At 35.1% G+C, this 12,475-nt stretch overlaps 2 long non-coding RNA genes across 2 annotated transcripts in view; one reads left to right on the top strand and one right to left on the bottom strand.

The window, feature by feature from the left end:
• Nucleotides 1-12,448, bottom strand: part of LOC116535277 — a 25,653-nt gene extending 13,205 nt beyond the window's left edge. Inside the window, exons 1-2 of the long non-coding RNA XR_004262131.1 lie at nt 9,851-12,448; nt 7,977-7,979 (exon numbers count right to left, since the gene is read on the bottom strand). This is a non-coding gene — a long non-coding RNA (uncharacterized LOC116535277). The remainder of the gene's footprint in view (nt 1-7,976; nt 7,980-9,850) is intronic.
• Nucleotides 1-12,475, top strand: part of LOC116535278 — a 16,705-nt gene that overhangs the window by 632 nt on the left and 3,598 nt on the right. The window lies entirely within an intron of this gene.

The raw sequence follows: 12,475 nt of genomic DNA, 5'->3' as shown, positions 1-12,475 counted from the left end.
AGAGAGAGAGAGAGAGAGAGAGAGAGAGAGAGAGAGAGAGAGAGAGACAGCATGCTCAAGAGAAAGACAAGTGCCAGACCGGGTGAGACCCTCTGCAGCATGAAACTAGTCTAGTACGCATGTTTGGGAAGTAAGTAATAAACAAACAACTTATATTATGGAAATGTGTAAAAAATGTTATAAACAGTAAGTGATTACTACAATTTTGATTCCAACTGAATGAGAGGCTACAGCAGATACACCAAAAGTAAGAAACTATAAAAAACAATTTCTAGGTCCTTACAGGCAGGATTTTAGTTTATGTTTCTTTAGATTAAGAATGTATGAATATGTACAAGACCATTAATATGTTAACATTAAAAAATCTGTTGAAATATCTTTTTCATAATGAAAACAATTGTAGTAATAGAATATATTAAATCTTTGCTTTTTGAGGTGAGGGGCGGCATTCTAAACAGTAAAATTTTCTGTCAGTTGGAAATACTGTATGTACATAGAATTTTTGAAAGGGATAACTTTTTAGTATATAATTTCTAAAACTGCATGACAGTGAATACATGTTTACTTATATAACTTAAAGTGATAGCCTAAAATCAAAGAAAAGTAAGAGTTAGTTGATACAGCTCATTTATGATTTCTCAAAAGGAATAGTATATTCACTGGTATTTATGGTTTTTCTTTGAAAGACTTTTTTGTATTACTAAGCCAATTGTCTTCCTATTTCTTAAGGTTTACCTGATGTAACAATTGTATATTTTTAAGGTGTACAACATGATGTTTTGATATATGTATAAGTTATGCAATGATTAAATCAGCTAATTGAAACATAAAATAATATAAACATAAACTATTTAAGTGTAAGTGCATAGAAAAATTACCAGATCTCTGTGGTAGGCAGAATAATAACCCCACTCCAAATGATGTTTACAGAGTAAACCCTGAACTCAAAAATATCACATTTTACATTGGGGAAAACATTGGCAGATATGATTAAAGATTTTCAGATTGGGATTATCCTACTTTATCTAAGTGCGCCCAACATAAACACAAGGGCATTATGAGTTGGAAGAAAGTGGTTAGAATAACAGAAAAACTGGCAAATGCTATGGTTTTGACTAGAGGTGGAGGTAAAGGCCATGAGCCAAGATGGAGAAAGGAACGAGAATCTAAAAATGACAATAAAGTAGATTCTCCTCTAAAGCCAAGAGGAGGAACGAAGCCCTGCCAATACCTTAATTTCAGGCAAGATAAATCTATTTTAGATGTCTGACATTTAGACTCTAATGCAATAAATTTGGGTTGTTGTAAACAACTAAATTGGTGGCAATTTGTTACAGTATCAATAGAAAACCCAAAACATCTGTATACTAAAAGAGTAAATACACTAAGAAAATCAAGTAATTACTAATTAAGTAGAGAGGAGTATCACATTTATGGATTGAACGATTTAAATCTATAGATTTAGAGAGTTCTATTGATCTACAGAGTTAATGCAATTCCAACCAATGTCTCAGAAAACATTTGTGTATATTAGCGTGATGATTCTAAAGCTGATATAAGGTCAAATAAACTAGAATATGCAAAACCACCTGAAAGAGGATCACACAGTTGGGAAATTTACACTTGTATTTCCTAAATGTACAGTGTAACTAGATTAGCCAATGTAGGGTGGTTCTGAAGACAGGATGAACGAACACAATAGAAGGAACCGAAATATTCATACCTGTCCCCAGTTCATTTTGACTAGGCCTTAAAGACAGTGTAATGAAGTAATAATAGTATTTAAACAATCAGATGCTATAAAATGTGATATAGTTATGAAAAATATAAACCTTGATCCATATTTCCAATCATATACAGAAATTAACACTACCTTAGGCAAAAGTCAAACTATAAAATTTTATGAAAAAAATTAGAGAAAACATTTTTGACCATTGAATTATTATATTAAAATATAAAAATAAAATTAAAAGTAAGTTGATAAGAGACTTTGAAAAACTAAAAATTTGTCTTCAAATAAGAGCATTGAGATAATAAAAGGCAAACTACAGAATATTTAAACTCTATGTAATTTAATATTGCGATACATAACATATATCCAGCATAAATAACTATATGTAATTTAGCGCTCTTGTGTTTACTAAGAATTTTACTAGTTATTTTTAAAACTTACCTGTCTTTCAACAAAATGTCAGTTCTACGAGCATGTTTTGAGCCTGTTCAGATCCCTGTTGTAGTCCTAGCATAGGACAAATCTTGGCTTCATGGTTTTGTATTCATTCTGCACCTTCCTTGCTATAGTACAATTTTGTCACATCATTAATGTGAATGTATCAGTTTACCCTCATACTTTATAATAAATTAACATTTATTATGGTTAGGAGTCAAGAACATGGAAAGGCAAGAACTCTAACTGAACAGGCTGACTATATATAGATATAAAAACCTCAAAAGAGGAAAAATAACTGTCAAAACAAATTTTACACTTTTCCAAGTTATTCTTGTATCAGAATTCTGTCAATGAAGAATACATTTTTGTTGGTATCTTTTTCTGACATTGAGCATAATTCGCATTTATTGCAGAACAACTTGGAAAACACATAAAAGGTATGAAAATATGAATGACAGTATTGAAATAATACCTTCATACCAGCAATATCATAATGTAGATAAAGTGTTTGATAAAATTTAGATGTGGATATTTCCACACATTTATCTGCATTTATACTTAGGTTTTAGGTTGGGTTCAACAATTTTCTACCTTTCTCTTATAAATGATTTCAAATAAAGAAACATCAGTGTTTTATAAAAACACTGAGTCATCCAGTAAATACTTTTGAAACATAATTTTATGTGCCATCTTTCATTCTATCATACAGTTTTTTGTTTGATTGATTTTTGATTTGATTTTATAGCATTTTCAATGTTTTAAATGGTTTCTAAGTCTTTTCTTCTTTCTCTCAGATGTACTAAAGTATTCCATTTTAAGTAGTGGCGTATTTCCACTATTTAATTCCACCAGAATTCCACCCCCATGATCCAGTCAGCTCCCACCAGGCCTCACCTCCAACATTGGGGATTACAATTCAACCTGAGATTTGGGTGGGGACACAGATGCAAACACTATCACTACTGGAAAAAGTAGACTTCTCAAATGAGCAAATGAAGTGTTTCAGCACAGAGACAGGAACTGTAACAAATGGTTATGTTAGAAAAAAGCAAACTCTTTTGAGAGAGAAATATTTCTTTAGATAGGCTTTCAATTATCTCTGTAATAAACACACAAATAACATGATACTTTTTTCAGACAAAGAATATTTTGATTATTCACTCCAGTAGAAATGCATTACCAGACACAGTAGCGCATTTTCTCAGGCATAGAGAACACCAGGCAGAAAGGTGAATCTAGACAAATGAATTAAAATCCAAGAAAATGATAAAGATGAGGATATGAATGTGAAAGAGAAGTATCTCAGGCCCCCAAATCACTAAGTTAATAGGAAATTCCAGCTGGGAACTGCTTAGGGAAGACAGGTCTCCCAGTCTATTCACAGTCATTCCTCTGCTCACTGAGATAAATGCGTATCTGATTACCTCCTTTTGAAAGGTTAATCAGTAACTCAAAGGAATGCAAYTGTTCCTCTGTCACCTACCTGTGACCTGGAAGCCTCCTCCCCACTTTCAGATGTACCACTTTTGCTTCAAGTAGYCCCTGCTTTCCAGGGACCAGACTGAACAAATGTTCATCTTACATAAGTTGATCTATGTCTGATATCTCCCAAAATGTATAAAACCAAGCTGTGCTCTGACCACCTTGGGCACCTGTCACCAGGACCTCCTGAAGCTGTGTCATCGGTGTGCATCCTCACACTGGACAAAACTCACTTTCTGAATTGCTCCAGGCCTGTCTCAAATACTGAGGGTTCACACAGGGACACAATTTATTATTTTATTAATCAGTCTGTAATAATTCATAGTGTAAACAAATATGTGAGCATTAGAGCTTTAATAAAATTTAAAAAAATATGACAGAGTATGGGTAAACTGTACACCCACTATGTTTTCACCGTACCTAAACTGGGATAATATTCCTTCAAGATAGACTGTGATGAATTAAATAAGAACTCTGTATACCCTACAGCAACTACTATTTTTTTTTTAAAGTGATTTATCTAATAAGCCAAGAGTGATAAAATATAACTGGATGATAAAAATACTAAATCCACCATCAGGCAGAAAAATAGAAAAAATTAGGCATAAGAAAAAGGTGAAACACAGAAAACAAGTAGAAAGCCAGTAAATTTAATGCATGTATATAAAAAGTTATATTAATATATGTGACCTAACTGCTTAAGACAAATTGTCAAATTACATAAAAATAAACAACAGTGTACTTTCTAAAACAAACTCATTTTAAATATGAAGACCTACATGAAAGTTGGGTAAAAGTATGGAAAATATGTTAATGTAATCACTAAATCTTACAGCTACAAGATCTTAGAGCTATTATTAATTGTTAATAACACAGAGCCAGAGAGAGAGAGAGAGAGAATGAGCAAGAGAGTCAGAGAACACAAGTCAATGAAGTATAAAGAACCATGGAGGTAAGAGAAATAAAATAGCACTTCTTGTCTTCCAGCACGTTATCTGTCTTAATTTTCTGTTATATTAATGTCTGTGGGTCTTGTGACTCCATAGCCTGAAAAATAAATGAAATTTCTGCTCTCTCCAACCTGGTACCCTCTGACTCTTCTCCACTTCTTTGCATCTAGGTTGTGGTATTCAATGTTTTTTCTGTTGGACTTAGGTCTGTGCATCCCAGCTGGAGTTTTGGATAACAGAAAGCTTTGTTGACTGGTTGGTCCTTTCCATTTAACCAGTAATTAATTTTTTTTTTCTGTTTGTTTTTACTTTTGTTTCTTTGAGACAGGGTCTCAGTTTGAAATTCATGTGGGAATAGAGTGGTGTAATCTCTGCTCACTGAAACATCAGCCTCCTAGATTCAAGGGAGTCTCCTGCGTCAGCCTCCTGAGTGGCCAAGATTACAACAAAACAAAACTAAAATCTGCATGTTCACATCTCATTTAGGGCAGGATGGAAAGGTGAGTGCGGGGGGCTAGAAGTTCCATAGTTTCTTGGCATACATTTTGGTGGCCATGCAAAGGCATACACCTACAGGGACTTGAATGAAAACTCCATGAATGGGGAGCGTTTGGTCTGGGATGCCACATCCAGCCATCCAGCGTGCAGTGCCCTTACAAGAAGGGGCCATTCATGTGAACTAATATATGAATGCCACCTTCTTGAAAGAGTAATGTACAGCATGTACTGCGCACGTGGTGTCCCTGGGGATGGGGCTGTAGCTGCAAGCACAGTGATGCCTGTTTTGGGTCCTGTGCACCCACTCTTCAGTCCTGGGCTACTTCAAGGAATTTTTTGGGCCATCTAGGAAACTATACACAGGAACACTGAACTCCTGAGAAAACACATCCACTCAGGTTCTTCAAGAATTTTATATTTTTGCCAAATGAGACTTGGCTCAAATGAGAAATATATTGTATAGAGGCCCCAGCCATTGTTCGTCAGCTGAGAGGTTTTACTCCAGATTCCCAAATTCTCTAAACTTTTCTCACCTATCAACTAGTCATCATTTGCAAGGCTCCTCCTTTAGAGCTCCCCAAAACTCTCCAGCCTCTTAGGTACTTTCACTGCTGATCCACAGTGTCCATTTTCTCTCAAAGACTAAAAGATTTTCTGATTGACTTTTAAAATCCTTTCAAAGTTGTGCATCACCAATGGATAAAGGGTTAAGCATAGTCCACCCAGGAATATTTCACTCTTTTTCATTACCTGTTTTTCTCCCTTTTGAAAGAATGTATTTTAAGATTGGAAATGTATGATAGCGTTGATACTCAAGAGATATCTCCTAGACTTCTCTCCCCGCTTGCTTGTGGGGACACTTCTTGACTCTTCACCTAACTGAGCGAAATACACACACACACACACACACACACACACACACACACACACACAGAGAGAGAAATACACACAGAAATACACACAATCAGAGAGAGAGAGAGAGAGAGAGAGAGAGAGAGAGAAGGCGTGGTTGAGAGAGAGCACGCAATCATGAGAAAGAGAAGTGCCAGACTGTGTGAGGCCATCTGCAGCATAAAACTAGTATGCATGTTTGGGAAATAGGTTATAAATAAGCTACTTACATTTTGGAAATGTGTAAAAAAGCGATAAGTAGTAAGTTATTAATACAATTCAATTCCACCTGAAACAGAGGCTACTGCATATACATCAAAAGGGAGAAACTATAAAAAACAATTACTGTTTGGTTGAAGGCAGGATTTTAGTCTTTTTTTTTTTTTTTTTAGATTCAGAATGTATGAATCTGTATTAATGGCTGAAAGTAAAAACAATTAATGACTAAGTAAAAAAAAAAAAACAAAAAATCAGTTGAAGTATCTTTCCTATGATGAAAACAACTGTACTAACAAAATACATAGAATATTGTTTTTTGGTGGGGAGGGCAGCATTCTGAACAGTAAAAAAATTCTGTCAGTTGGAAATACTGTACATACATAGAATTTTCCAAAGTGATAACTCTTTTTAGTATATAATTTCTGAAACTGTATTGTAGTGAATGCATGTTTACTTAGATACCTTTAAATGATATCCTAAAATGAAAAAAAAGTAAGAGAATTTAGTTGTTATCATATCACTTTTATGATTTCTCCAAGAGTAGCATATTCACTGGCATTTATGGTTTTTCCTTCACTGAAATATTGGTTTACATTATTCAGCCTTTTTTATTCCCATTTATTAAGGTTTATGTGATATAAAAATTGTATGTATTTAAGGTGTATAGCAAGAGGTTTTGTATTTGTATATATTATGCAACGATTAATTTAAGCTAAGTGAAACACAAAATAATATAAGCATAAAATATTTAGGTGAAACTCGATGGAAAAATTACAAGATCTGTGTGGTAGGCAGAATAAAACCCTACCCCTGCCAAAAACGGTGTTTACAGAGTAACCCCTCAACTTGTAAATATAGCATTTTAACGTAGAAGGAAATTAGCAGGTATGATTAAATTATATATTTTTAGATTTCGATTATCCTGATTATGTAGGTGAGCCCAACATAATCACAAGGGCCCTATAAGTAGGAGCAAGGTGGTTTGAATAAGAGAAACATTGGAAAATGCAATAGTGTTGACTAGAGGTGGTGACAAAGTCCATGAGACAAAGAATGGAGAAAGCAACTAGAATCTAAAATACACAATCAAGTACGCTCTCCTCTAGATCCACAGGAAAGAACAAAGCCATGCCAATGCCTTAATTTTAGTCAAGATAAACCTAATTTACATTTCTGACCTGTGGCCTCTAATATAATAAATTTGTGTTGTTGTAAACAACTAAATTTGTGGCAATACGTTATGATATCATTATAAAATAAAAAACATCTGTATTCTAAGACTATAAATAGATGAAGAAAATCAAACAATTACTTATTAAATGGAAAGTATTATATTTATGTATTTAAGGATTCAAATCTATAGATTTATAAATTTCTATTGATCTACAGAGATCATACAATTCGAACCAATGTCTAAGAAAAATATTTGCAGATAATAGCATGATGATTCTAAAGCTGATATAAAAGGCAAATAAGCTAGAATATGCAAAACCATCTGAAAGAGAATCACAAAGTTGGAGAATTCACACTTCTGTTTTCCATATTTACTGCATAACTAGATTAGCCAATGTACTGTGCTTCTAAAGAAAGAATGGACCAATAGAATACAAGAACCAGAAATATCCATACCTGTCTTCAATTCATTTTAGCTAAGCTATAAGTCAATCTAATGAAGATAATAGTATTTAAACAACAAGATGCTGGGAAATGTGATATTCCTATGAATAATATGAACTTTGATCCATATTTCAAACAGAAATTAACACAACCTTAGGCCAAAATGTCAAACTATCAAATTTTACATGAAAAAAAGAGAAAATATTTTTGACCATTAAATTATTATATATGGTATCAAAATATAAAATTGATTAAATATAAGTTGATTAGACTTTCAAAAAATTAAAATATGCCTTCAAATAAGACCACTGACACAAAAAAGGCACACTACAGAATACTAAAAATATATGTAATTTAATAATGTGATAAATACATATATCCATTATAAGTAACTACATAGAATTTAGTACTACTGTGTACACTAAGATGTTTCCTAGTCACTTTTAAAAATTATCTGTGTTTTTTAATAAAATGTCAGTTCTGTCAGCATGTTTTGAATCTGGTTTGATCTGTCTTGTGGTCCTAGCAGATGGATACACCTAGTTTAATGGTTATGTATTCATTCTGGACCTTCCTTGCTATAGTATAATTTTGTCACATAGGTAATGTGAATGTCTTCATTTATCCTCATAATTTAAAACAAATTAACATTTATTATGGTTAGGAGTCAGGAACATGGAAAGGCAAGAACTCTAACTGAACAGGCTGACTATATATAGATACAGAGCTTAAAGGAGGAAAAAAACCTAGAAAACAAATTCTACACTTTTCCAAGTTATTCTAATATCAGAATTCTGTGAAACAGAAATACATTTCTGTTGATATCTCTTTTATTCTGACCAAGAGCCTAATTCCTATATATTATAGAACAACTTGTAAAACACATAAAAGCTATGAAATATATGAATAGCAGTAATGAAATCATACCATAATACCAGTAAGATCACAATGTGGACACAGCATTTGATAAGATTTAATATAGATCTTTCCACACATTTATCTGTATTTCTACTTTGGTTTCAGGTTGGGTTCAACAATTTTGTACCATTCCTTTATAAACGATTTCAAATAATGCATCATGAATATTTTAACACTGAGTAGCGTAGTAAATAATTTTGAAACATGATTTTCAGTGCCATCTTTTATCCTTCATACAATTTTTTACTGACTGATATTTAACTTGATTTTTTAGCATTTTAACTATTTTAAATGTTTTCTAAGTCTTTCATACTTTCTCTCCGATTTACTAAAATATATAATTTTAAATAGTGGTTTTCCCCAGTATTTATTTCCACCATAATTCCAACCCTATGATCCAATAACTTCACACCAGGCCCCACCTCCAACACTGAGAATTACAGTGCAACCTGAGATTTGGGTAGGGACACAGATCTAAACCTTGTATTTCTGCCCTTGCCCCTCCCAAATCTCACATCCTTCCCACTTTGCAAAATAAAACCTAACAGTCCCCCAAAGTTGCAACTCATTGACGCATTAACGAAAAGTCCTAAATCAAGGTCTCATCTGAGACAAGGCTAATTCCTTCTGCCGAACAGCCTATAAAACAAGAAACAAGTTAATTACTTCTAAGATACAATGGAGGTAGAAGCACTGGGTATATTCTCTGGAGAAATCAGCCAATAGAAAGGAGCTTAAGGTCCTGCGAAAATTTGAAACCCAGAAGGAAAGTCATTGAATCTTAAAGCTCCAAATGGCCTCCTTCAATTCAGTGTTTCACATCCAGGGCACACTGGTGCAAGGGGTGGGCTCACAAAGCCTCCGGCAGCTCTAACCCTGTGACTTTACAGGATTCAGTCCCCAGTTGGCTGGCACTGAGTACCTATGCCTTTTCCAGGCACAATTACAAGCTGTGAGTGGATCTCCCATTCTGGGGTCTGGAGGATGGTGGCCCTCTTCTCACAACTCCACTGGGAAGTTCTCCAGTGTGGACTCTGTGTTGGTGCTCTAACCCCACATTTCCCCTCTGCACTGCCCTAGACAAGATTCTCCAGTAGGAATCCACCCCTGTAGCAGAATTCTGCTTGGACATCCATGCTTCTTCATACATTCTCAGAAATCTAGGCTGAGGCTCCCAAGCCTCAACTCTTTCCCTGTGTACCCACAGGCTTAACACAAAGTGGAAGCCACCAAGGATCATGGTTTGCACCTCATGAACCAGTGGCTGAAGCATGTATAAGAGGTGCTGGAGTGGCCAGGATATTGAGAGCTGTATCCAGACACTGCACAGGGCACTGGGACCCTGTGTGTGGCCCATGAAAACATTCTCCCCTCCTAGGCTTCATGTCCTGTGATGGAAGGAGGGGCTGCTGCAGAGGTCTCTGAAATGCCTTTGAGGCCTCCCCATTGTCTTGGACATTAACATTCAGCTCCTTGTAACTTAAGCAGATTTCTTCAGCTGGTTTGAATTCCTCCCCAGCAAACAGGATTTTGTTTCCTGTTTTCTGTGGCCAGACTGCAAATTTTCAAAACCTTTACACGCTGCTTTCCTTTTAAATATAAGTGCCAGTTTCCATCATTTTTGTTGTTGTTGTTGACACACATGAGCATGGGCTATTAGAAGCAACGAGGCTCGACCTTGAATGCTGTGCTGCATAGGAATTTCTTCTGCCAGAAACACGAAACCATCACTCTCAAGTTCAGAAGTTCCCAAATCCCTAGGGCAGAGCCACAATGCCACCATAGTTTTTCTAATCTATAACAAAGGTGACCTTTACTCCATTTCCAAGTAAGTTCCTAATTTCTATCTGTGACCTCCTCAGCCTGGTGTTCAGTGTTCATATCAGCCACCTAGTGACAACCCATTAAACAAGTCTTTAGGAAGTTTCAACATTTCCTTCATCTTTCCGTCTTCCTATGAGCCCTCCAAACTCTTTCAACCTCTGCCTACTACCCAGTGCAAAAGCTGGTTCCACATTTTTAGGTATCTGTAAATGGCTCAGGTTTTATAGGCTGTACAGGATGCATGGCAAGGAGGGCCTCATTTAACTTTCAAATATCCAAGAGGCAAGGGAGGACCTAGCTCCTCACATGGCCAGAACAGGATGAAGAGATCGGCGAGTTCCTACATACATTTTAACAATCACTTTTCATGAGAACTCACTATCAAGAGAATAGCACCACACAGGTGGTGCTAGACCATATCTAAGAATTCTACTCCCATGACCCAAAAACCTCCCACCAGGCGCCACCTCCAACATTGGGGATTACAATTCAATATGAGATGTGGGTGGGAACATAGATGCAAACCATATCACTGTTGGACAAAGTAGACATCAGGGATGAGCAAATAAGGAATTTCAGCACTGAGACAGGAACTGTAACAAATGGTTTTGCTAGAAAATAGAAAACTATTTTGAGAGAGAAATATTTCTTCCGGTGGGCTTACAGTTATTACTATAATAAACACAAAAATGACATAATTTTTTCAGACAAATAAGATTTCGATTATTCACCCCAGTAGAAATGCATTACTAGATATGTTAACACATTTTCTCAGGCAGAAAACAGGCAGAAATGTGAATTTACACAAATGAATTACAAACCCAGATAATGGTAAAGATATAGATGTGGATGTGAAAGGGAAATATCTCGGCCCCCAAATCACTAAGTTAAGGAAAATTCAAGCTGCGAACTGCTTAAGATAACCCAGGCTCCTAGTCTATTCATTGTCATTCCTCTGCTCACTGAGATAAATGCATATCTGACTGCCTCCTTTGGAAGGGTTAATCAGTAAGTCAAAAAATGCTATAGTCTGTCTGTCACCTACCTGTGACAGGGAAGCCTTCTATCCCCTTTTAGACGTTTCACTTTTCCTTCAAGTTATCCATCCTTTCCAGACCAGACTTAAGAAATGTTCACTTACATATGTTGCTCCATGTCTGGTGTCTTCTTAAATATAAAAACCAAGCTGTGCTCAGACCACCTTGGACACATGTCACCAGTACCTCCTGAGGCCATGTCATGGGTGCGCACCCTCACCCTTGGCTATAATAACTTTCAAAATTGCCTGAGATATGTATCCAATTTTCGAGGTCCACACAGAGGGCATTTTATTGTTTTATTGATCAGCCACAAATAATTCATAGTGTAAACACATGTGTATGGGGATTACAACTTTACTAAAAGTAATAAAAATATGATAAAGAATGAAGTGAAGTGTAAGCATACTATCATAAGATGTTTTAACTGTACATTAACTAGTACAATATTCTTTGAGGATAGAGTGTGATGAATTAAATATTAACTTTGTTAACCCTAGAACAAGCACTATTTTTTTTAAGTGACCTAAGTAATAAGCCAAGAGTTTAGAAAATATAACTGAATGATAAAAATACTAAATCCACCATCAGGCAGAAAAAAAGGAAAGTTAGGAATAAGAAAAATGAAACATGGAAAACAACTAGAAAGTCAGTTGACTTAAATGCATGTCTATAAATTTATTTTCATGTCCATGATCTAAATGCTTCCATTAAGACAGAAATTGTCCAGTTACATAAAAATACAAAACAACATTATATTTTCTAAAACAATCCCATTTTAAAAATGAAGATGTTTGTGAAAGTTGGGTAAAAGTTAAAGGATGGAAAATATATTAATGTAATCACTATTTTTTTTTCTCCATTTATTT

The sequence above is a fragment of the Sapajus apella genome, unplaced genomic scaffold (genome assembly GCF_009761245.1).
Source record: "Sapajus apella isolate SASKATOON/1434 unplaced genomic scaffold, GSC_monkey_1.0 scaffold93, whole genome shotgun sequence".
Classification (NCBI taxonomy): Eukaryota; Metazoa; Chordata; class Mammalia; order Primates; family Cebidae; genus Sapajus; species Sapajus apella.
Note: the sequence above shows the minus strand (reverse complement) of the source record. Positions and strands in the feature narration are given on the sequence as shown.